General features: G+C 47.1%; 1 protein-coding gene across 4 annotated transcripts in view; it reads right to left on the reverse strand.

Annotated features, from left to right (window-relative positions):
• The window catches only part of NOP9 (NOP9 nucleolar protein), a 466,866-nt gene extending 457,328 nt beyond the window's left edge, over positions 1-9,538 (reverse strand). For 3 of the 4 annotated variants that reach the window (XM_069649902.1, XM_069649900.1, XM_069649887.1), the window contains exon 1: positions 9,418-9,538. The gene's annotated coding sequence lies outside the window, so the exon portion shown is untranslated. Of the gene's footprint in view, positions 1-9,260 lie in introns of all 4 variants that reach the window. The other variant, XM_069649892.1, reaches the window with a different exon arrangement.
• Positions 9,539-9,898: the final 360 nt, after the last annotated feature.

Below are 9,898 nucleotides of genomic sequence, written 5' to 3' on the forward strand. Positions count from 1 at the left end.
GGATCAACGGCCACAACTCGGCCCCAATCCCCTTGTCATGCGGAACCCGGCAAGGCTGTCCACTGTCGCCCTTTCTCTTTGCACTCACCATGGAGCCCCGCACATAAAATTAGGCGGAATGACCAAATCAAGGGCATACAAAGTGGCCCCACACACCATAAACTCGCCCTGTACGCGGATGACATTTTGCTTACGATTTCGGAGGCCCTTGAACACGCGATACGCAAAATCATCAGCTATGGCGAAGTCTCAGGCCTCACCATAAATTTCGATAAATCATCCGCTTTGGGAATTGGCCTCACCTCAGCAGAACGAGAACCGTTGACTAAGATGTGCGTGATAACATGGGAAAGGAGCGCCATCCCCTATTTGGGGGTCTACATCCCGGCTGACCCAAGGGAGACATACAAAGCCAACTTTCCCCGACTCTTCAAGGAACTGGAAGGCGACTTGAAGCGATGGGAGACCCAAGAGATCTCTCTGCTCGGGCGCATCACTGCATGCAAGATGAACCTCCTTCCGAGATTCCTATACACATGCGCCTCATTACCGGTGGCAATCCCCACGCCAACTCTCCGAGGGATCCAGAGGAGAATGCTGAACTTTATCTGGAGAGGTAGGAAAGCGAGAATCCCTCAGAACTATGCTGGGGAGTCCCAAATTGAGAGGGCTGGGGGTCCCAGACCTACGGGCCTACAGAGTGGTAGCCCAACTGGCCCGGGTCCAGGTCTGGCAAAATACGACAAACCGCCCCAGATGGGTGGAGCTGGAACAATCACGGGCACCCCTACCCCTGCGATTTCTACCACACATCCCGCCCCCCCTCAGGACCCATTGGGGAGAGCTCCTGCTATCAACTAAACACACCCTCAGCACTTGGGACTGGGTGCTAAAACGAAAGGGAGTGCCAAGAGGACTGAGCCCACTTTCCCCGGTCTTTCATAACCCAATGTTCACACCGGGTACGAATCCTCGCAATTTTCGTAATTGGATCAAAGGTGGGCTGGAGACCATAGACCAGCTGTATATGGGGGAGAGACCTCTCACATTCGCCCAATGCAAGGAGAAGTTCCAACTCCAGGAACGGGATGGATTCACATATATCCAACTACGTCATTGGTGCTCGCATCCCCAAACCTTGCAAGCAGCAACGCGCCCTCCCACTGCCCTAGAACTCACCCTAGGAGACCTTCCAACCCGCGGCAGTGTATCCACCCTGTACAGACGCTTTCTAAGCGACTTCCTGACCACAAGAACCCGATGCATGGCCCAATGGGAAGCGGACCTGGGTCACCCGATAGAGGATCAAACCTGGGTTGACATATGGACCAGAACACATACCTCGTCCACCTGCATCACCAACAGGGAATGTGCGTATAAGATCACGCTGCGGTGGTACTATTCGCCCCTCAGACTTCACCATATGAACCCCCAGGTGGACCACTCTTGCTGGAGAGGATGCGGCCACCCAGGCTCTTTCTTCCACATGTGGTGGGACTGCCCGAAGATCCAACCATTCTGGAAAGCTTGCCTAGAGTCCATCTCACAAATTACCGGAACAATGATTCCCTTGAAACCAGAACCGATCTTGCTGGGAGCCCCAATCCCCGGGATCTACCCGCGCTCCGGACCCAGAGCGAAACTACTAACTCACTGCCTACTAGCAGGGAAAACGGTGGTGGCCCGAACCTGGAAGACCCCGGAAGGCCCCCACATTGCCCAATGGTGGACCAAACTATGGGACATTCTGATAGCGGAGAAGGTGACGGCAGCACAAGTGGGAACTCTACATCGCTTCCAGAACATCTGGGCTCCAGTGCTGTAATTTGACCAGCGCTTCCCCGCCCTGACCTACAAACCCACCAGGGCCCACTGGATCTTAAAAAACCAGGAGAGCCCGGAGGAAGACACAGTCGCTGAGGCTCAATCCGGACTGCCCGGGAGGGGGGAGCCCGCTCACAGAGCCTATGGGACATATGGACCAGGGGGAGGGTGGAGGGAGAGGACGCAGGGGGGATAAAGGACTGGGGGTCAACTTGCCGATATAACCACTGCATATAATGTCTGTACCTATCATTCTGCCTTGATTTAAAATAAACAAAGTTAAAAAAAAAGATGTATCTAATGGGCCAAATAAATTCAAAGGGGCAGATTTTCAAAATGTGTTTTGTTGCAAGAAGCAGCCCAATGCACAAAGGGCATTTGAATGAGTATCTTAAGTGCATCAGATGTGGCCCATTTAAAAGTGCATCCCAAATTCAAAAACTGGACGCGCATTTAAATGCCCTGAAGTTATGGTCATCCCATGCCCCTTTGAAAGAGGAACACATCAGGACTAATTCTGACCCAGAGCATGATTATTATTTATTTTATAAGTGTGACAGCCACGGTTTGAGTCGCGGCTGTCACACTTGCATATACATCCCCCAAACAGGAATGGAAATGCTTTTTTTGCTCTGCATTTCACAGAGAGAGGCCCTTTAACAGTTTCTGTGAAATGCGCTCCCAGCAACCGGGTGGTTGTTGGGAGCCTGTACATTACTGTCAGGAACACACTCCCAACACCAATATATGCAAGGGGGCTGCACAGCGTATCTTTGCACTATTGCCCAGCCTATCTTTAAATGCAGGTCACCTACGGGAACAAGGTGACCTGGGCATTTCTGAAAGTTGCATAAATGAAACCAGTGCATTCTCTGCCCTCCTTTCATTAATTAGCGCAGAATTTTGAGAATCTGGCCCATACATCTATTCAGCCTCCTAGGTGCAGAGGGCCAGGGAGTTTGGGGGGATTACAAGCACAATAGCCCCTTACACAAGCTTTCAAAAATGCCAACCAGCCACCCTGAAAATTTTGGGGCTGGCTCCACCCCTGGTCTTGGGACAACTCTGACTGTTGCTCCCTGGCTTCGAAATCGTAAATTGTCAAACCTGGTCTCTTTTCCCATTCACACCTGAGATGGTCTTCCAACATCAGCCACACCTCAACTTTCCTTTACTCTATACCCTTAGTAATTTGAAGGGGACCTAAGGTGGTATACATCAATTGCTGGTCCTTGGGTTGGATTTTCCAGGATCTGGGATCCAGCCAAAAGTGTCTCCACCTATCTTGGGAATTGATTTTTACCCAAATAGCGTTTCAGTGTTCTTGACCTGCTTAAACATTTCCGAGAGCGGATTGGAACCCAGAAGGTTCGGACCAGGGTCAAGACACTTAAACATCTGGTGAGGATCAGTGAGCGAAGTCAGCGGGAACGGTGTCTCACTACTTTTATTTTTTTCTGGTTACCATTCCTTTACTTTTTACGACCATATTCACCATTCTTGATAGAGAATTTGTCTATTCATGCCCATGTGCAAGTGTAAAGTTGTAATAAGAGCCTTAGTTACTAGTCACTTAGACTATTGCAATGCCCCAACTGCAAAACACTTCTGGTCTAAAAGGATGACTTTATGATGACTTTAGAGACTATCCTGGAGTCATCTAATGATCATCGAACTACACTACAAGTCATTCCCACATCATCAGATGTCATCACGCTGTTAAGGTCATCAGCAAGTGTCTCAGAATAGTGGGTGGTGATTTGGGGACGAGCTTAGGATGACTTATTGAATATGCCAACATCATTTTTATTTTAGAAAACTTTGTTCCTCATGCTTTTAGGATGACTTGCTGATCGCTTCAAGAGCATCGCCATGAAACATGTTTGTTCTTGATGATTTGGGGATGACATACTGATACTTAAGAGCAGAGTTTATAGGATGACATGCGGACTAATATAGACTGTAATTCTGCACTTGTGCTAAATGACCCCAAATATGGCAAGGGTAAAGCTTGAGACTATGTTGGGCCAAAGTTGAAGCCAGAGGCCTAAACATAGCATGCACCCCCTGGGTGAGAATCCTTTGCCATCCCAGTCAAAAGCAGGCACCCAGCACCCTCACAATGAATACATTTCCATGCCGACTGCACCAATATATGCCAGTATTCACATATATTCATTCACACAGTATTCATGTTTTCTTTTTGCATAATCCAACAATCAAACAACCATAATCAAAAGGATCTCCAGGATAAAAAATATAAAACACATAGGAACCAAAAAAGAAAGAAGCAATAAACAAACGGAACCACAAAGTCCCATCAACCGAGGTCTCATCTACCCACAATTTACCGAATACAAGCAACAACAAAAAACAAAGACTAAAACCAAAAGACCAGGAAAAACACTAAGCGAAAGAGAACACCCACTCAAAAGGAACACAACCCACACATCATGCCTCGCCACAAGAAAGACAAAGAAGCCAGTACAGATAACAGAAATAAGACAACCCAAACCACTTGGGAAGGCACCGACCAGCATGATCCCACAACCCCAAAAAACTCGACAATAAACATCCCAGATGGCCCAAGGAGACATACAAATAACAAGAGCAAATACACATACAACACTGTGGTAAGCAAAAACAGTACAGCAACAACAAACTGACAGCAAACACGCGTCACAAATACAGACCCAACCAGGACACCAAACTGAACACAACAACTACTTGTATGTGTCCGTATTGTATCAATCTCGACCTTCCTGTAACCACTGATCTATCCGCACTTTCTGTTTTGTTGTAATCATTTGTATGCCTGTAAAACTCTAAAAGTTCCTGCGCCCGGTTACCTCAGGGTTTGGTGCATGTTACAAATAAATAAAATAAACTAATAAACCATCCCAACCCGGTCTCCACCATGGACAATACCCCAACCAGAACAAAGGACAAGTTGGAATCCATCACACTCTGCACCCCCTACATCACCAAGACTGGAACAACAGAAGGGTAGCTACCCTATTTACCACCCGGAACCAACCAACCCGCCATAAACCTGATCCATCTACTCGAAGAGACTGGCCAACAAAGAACCACCCCACCAAACGGACTCAACCGGGTAAAACCCACCAGGAACGGGAACCCAACACACCGGTCAGAACAAACAATACTAACAACCTGAAAGGGAAATCAAGCAAACTACACTGCAGCATCCTCAACGTTAGATCCATGGCGAAGGAATCCATGACTTCATAAGCGAAGGAGGCACAGGCGTGCTCTTCCTTACAGAAACCTAGCTATCAGACAACTATAAAGCCACCGCGAATGAAGCAATATGCGAAAATTATAAATGAATACACGCCAACAGAGAAAACCGAAGAGGAGGCGGAATCGCAAATATACACCATCTGAGCATCCAGAATCATCACAACCAACGCGGAAGACTATGAATCCCTCCTCATCAAGATAGAACTCAACCACCAATCCAACATAGTATTCCTCCTGATCTACAGACCACCTTACAACCCCAACTTTGTAAAAAGTTTTTAAAAAATAATAGACGAGCCTGCCATGCCATCAACCCACCACGACAACCTAGTCATACTGAGAGATTTCAACATATGGTTTGAAAAAGAAAACGAGTACACTCCTGGAAACCTTGCAGTTCAAGCAAATAGTAAATGGATCCACCCACAACACCGGACACACCCTGGATGCAATTTTCTGCAGTGAAAGACTATGCGCAGCTGCGCCACCTACACCAATGGTGTGGAGACCACTACTTGATACCATTCTATGTTACACCCCAAACCCGCCTACTGGCCGGGAAGCAATTCCTCTTCCATAGCATGGAGGTTATGGGATTCGGTTCTAAATTCCTGTCAATGGTAAGACCTAACTACCAAACCCCCTCCTTGCGCCTGGCAATCAACGGGCAACTGTCCCAGAGGATCACAGTCTCACAAGGCACTAAGCAGTGTTGCCCGCTCTCACCGCTCTTATACAGCATCCACATGGAGCCACTCTTGGCCAGCATTAGGGAATCCCCGGATATTTTGTGGGATTCCCTTTGGGGGTGAGGAGCATATATTTGCAGTGTTTGCTGATGACATGCACCTCTTGATCACAGAACCAGAAACCTCATGTCCAGAGATCTCGTGGGAACGTATTCTCTTTGAGGAGGTGGTAGGGTTAAAAATAAATGCCCACAAGTCAGAGTTATTAAACGTGACTGCCCCCTCAGAAAAGGTTCAGGAATTGCAAGGTATTGTAATCTATAGGTGGGCGGAAACAGGTATTAGATGTTTGGGTGCCCAGATTAATGGTTCTCTGGGTGCTCTTTACCATGCTAACTACCTGCCTTTAGTGGAAAAGCTGCACTGGCTGCTGGTGGAATCGGTGCCCTTATCAATATCCTGGATGGGGAGGATAAATGTCCTTAAAATTGTGATTTTGCCAAAAATCCTATGTCATTTCACGGCCCTGCCAGTAGGGTATCCCCAGGGTTTCTTCAGGACCCTTCAAAAAGATGGGTGGTCATTTATTTGGAACCGCAAGAGACCCAGGGTAGCTATGTAGATGCTAATGTCTCCCAAAAGCAAGAGAGGACTGTGAGCGCCAAGCTTCCACCTCCATTTTCTTGCGGCTCCAATCAGAGTGATCAGGGATTGGTTCAGGGGCGATTGCGGGGTGGTCTGTTGTCGAATGGCCAAAGCGGTGGTGGGCTTGACACTGGACGAGGTGTTGTGGCGACCCAAGTGGAATAGACCTGCAAACATGTACTGTAGCAGGATAGGGGCCCTATTGGGGCAATTTATTGGATGAGCTGTTGCGGAGGGTGAACTTGACCACCTTCCCCTCCCGCTGATGTCACTGTTTAGGAATCCACAAGTTCACACTGGGTATGGAAAGGGGTGCCTTCAAGGAGCAGGAGGCAGCCGGGTGCTGCAAACTACATGACATATTCTCGGGTCAGGACATTAAATCCTTTGCACAGTGCAAGCAGGACTTTCGGGCTAGATGAGGGGGAAGAGGTATTGCTACTCTCAACTGAGGCACTGGCTTATGAACACAATGGTCAGGTCAGCGACCCCCACCAGGGATCTCACGCCCTATGAACGGTTTGTTACGATGGACACGGGGACAGGTATTTGGCGGGAGCGTTATATGGGATTATAGCAGATGGGGCAAGGGGCCAGCATGTCACTTTATGAAGCAGTGGGAAACTGCAGTGGGACAGCCGCTATAGGGGGAACTTTGGACTCAGTTATAAGAAGATGTCCCCAAGCTCAAGTAGGCCATCCAGATTCAGGAGATGTGGGTTAAGATAATGGTGCAATGGCATCTAACCCCAGAAAAACTACATCAATTCTACTCAACTGGGTCAGCGCTCTGCTGGAGGGATGTGGGGAACAGGGATTGTGGAAGCATATCTGGTGAGAATGCCCAATCATACAGCCTTATTGGGACATGATCCATGCAACAATTAATAGTATTTATGAGAGTCAGATGCCATACAACATATGGATAGCTGTCATGGAAATGGCCGGGTTCTGGAAAATCTACCCTCAAAAGCTCAAAGAAAGACATACGTCATCCTGATAGTGGTGGCAATGTTTGTGGTGGCACACAAATGAAAACAAAAAGCTGCCCGCACAGAACATGAATGGGTTATTAAAATCTGGAACTTTGTGGCACTGGAGTGGGTGACCTACTCGATGCAAAGGGATCACTGAAGCATTCTCTCGGAATGGGACATTGTCCTTAATCATCTGCAGCAGGACTTAGGGGGCCTTCAGAGGAAGCTTGGAGGATACATGGCTGAAGTTTCTAGGGGAGGCCAGGACTATTGGTGGGGGCTGGGGGGTTTCTCAAACCATGCAAGGGCCTGTACACTGGCTGGCGAGAGAGCTGGCCACTCACAGAAACTTGGGACCAGGAGCCATCTACAGAGTTTATGGACTCAGAGGGACAGGGTTGGGTGCGTTGTTGGTTACATGTGTTGGGATAGAGGGGGTCAGGGGTGAGGGAGAAGGGGGGTTACATGTGTTCTTACTGTTGAAAAGGCCAATAAAATACTTTTTATTTTATTCAAAGTACACTGTTACTGTGCTGCCCTCACCAGCCAAAATCAGCTCCCTGGCCCAGCACAAACACACGCACGCACGCAAATTGTTTGACTCAACAGTCACTCGCTTATTTCACACACAGCGTTCACTCACTTATTGCATGAGAGGATTAGAAGTTACCTTCCCATCCATCTTATATCCCCCGCACCTGTTCCAAATAGGCACAGGAAAATGTATTGTTCCCCTATGCTTTGAAAAGTGCACCTCTTTTGATAATTGGGGATTTTCTTGAAAATGCCCAGGACCCCCTTTCCACTCTGCCTTGTGCAGTTGTGCATTTGGTGGGAAAAGAGCTCCTCAATGTTCACAACTATGATGCACACATTTAAATGTCCTTTATGCACGGTTCACCACCTTTTTGGCGCAAGTGAAGTGAATGAGCGTTCCATCAGCTGCACCAAACACGTTTTGAAAATCGTCGCACGATGGTTTATCCCTACTGATCACTTCTTTACACTGTACGTTAATTTCAGAGTGTGGTTCGGGGTGTCAGAGGGGAATTATGACGGCGAAAGAACACAAGAGAAGGAAAGGATGCATGGGGTTTTTACTGTTTCTGCAGTCATTAACCCCAGATTTGCTCATGAACAGGTAATGTGTTAAATACAATTAGCTCCAGAGTAGATACTGTGACTCGAACCGTTAGACCCAGAGTACGTACTGTGCATGCCATCATTCAGATATTCTGTCATATGTAACGGTTTATCAGGTACCCTAGTATCAAACGTCAATAATTCCAAGGCAGGTACTTTGTCTGGAATCGGTATACAACATCCGGTACTGTGTCTGTAATTATTTGTCACAGGGCAAACATTGTCAGATGTAGCTGATGAGCTGGTATGTACTGTATCGGAAGTCATTAGCTCCTGGGCAGGTATTGTGTCTGCACTCATTGGCTCCAGCCAAAGGATGATACCATTAGTGCTAGAGAGGTAGCGTTTGCTGATATTCATAGGGGTGTTGTTTCTGTGTCTGCAGCCTGGTAATTAGACCTAGCACAGACACTGTGCCTGCAGTTATTATCCATAGAAGAGTCATTAAACCGAGAGAAAGTAACGGCTATGCAGCCACTGGCCCTGGGGAATCATTGCTTTCAAAGTAGGCACTGGAACTGGAGACAGTACACGCCTGCAATCATCAGCAAGCGCAGGTGACTTACACCAGCACATGGTGTAGTAGTTACACAGCAGTTACTGCCTCTGCGGGCACGCCTGAACTGTACCGCAAACGTGCTTTGGAGCAGCTACGATGCCAACAACAGGCTGGCCCGTTTAATTTTAATACCAGATGTTTAAAAAGTCACGTACTTACAATTTTTGATTTCAACTGGTGATAAGTACAATGCAACAAATTACAGCTTCAGCTGCAGCCTCTCACTTCAACGTGCATTTCAAGAGGTTGCAAAAGGGCGGCTCTTAACAATATAACAAAAGGGTTAGAACGAAAAAGAAATGCATATAAAATTCACCACAAGAGCTGGATCCCACGCACTCGCCTGATACTACCTAGAAACTGAAACGTGTGTTGCTTTCATTATCAAGTGAAACACAAATTTAAAGTCCCTATGGGACCCAATAGCATTGTATTTTTAAAAGTCTGCCGATGCTTAATGAAATGCCTTTAAGATATTCTACCGTATTTCAAGAAATGCCGTTACGGCGTCATGACGTTTACACGTAGGACGTGTTGACGCTTATCATAAGCGATTTTGGGCTTCTTTTTGCCCTAAATCGCTCATAATATTTGGAGGTCACATGTTGCGGCTTTTGATCGCTTATTACCCCTATTAAGGGCTTATTATTGCACTTGTTAAGTTAATAGGGGTAATAAGCATACAAAAACCGCAACAAGTACAATTACTTCCCCAGCTGTCAATATCCGCTTTCTTGTCTTCAATCATCACTCTTGTGGTGCCAAACTGCTACTAAGTGTTATAAACTAAGTTTCAT

This window comes from Ambystoma mexicanum, chromosome 1p, assembly GCF_040938575.1.
Source record: "Ambystoma mexicanum isolate Mex_15411 chromosome 1p, UKY_AmexF1_1, whole genome shotgun sequence".
In the NCBI taxonomy this organism is placed as follows: Eukaryota; Metazoa; Chordata; class Amphibia; order Caudata; family Ambystomatidae; genus Ambystoma; species Ambystoma mexicanum.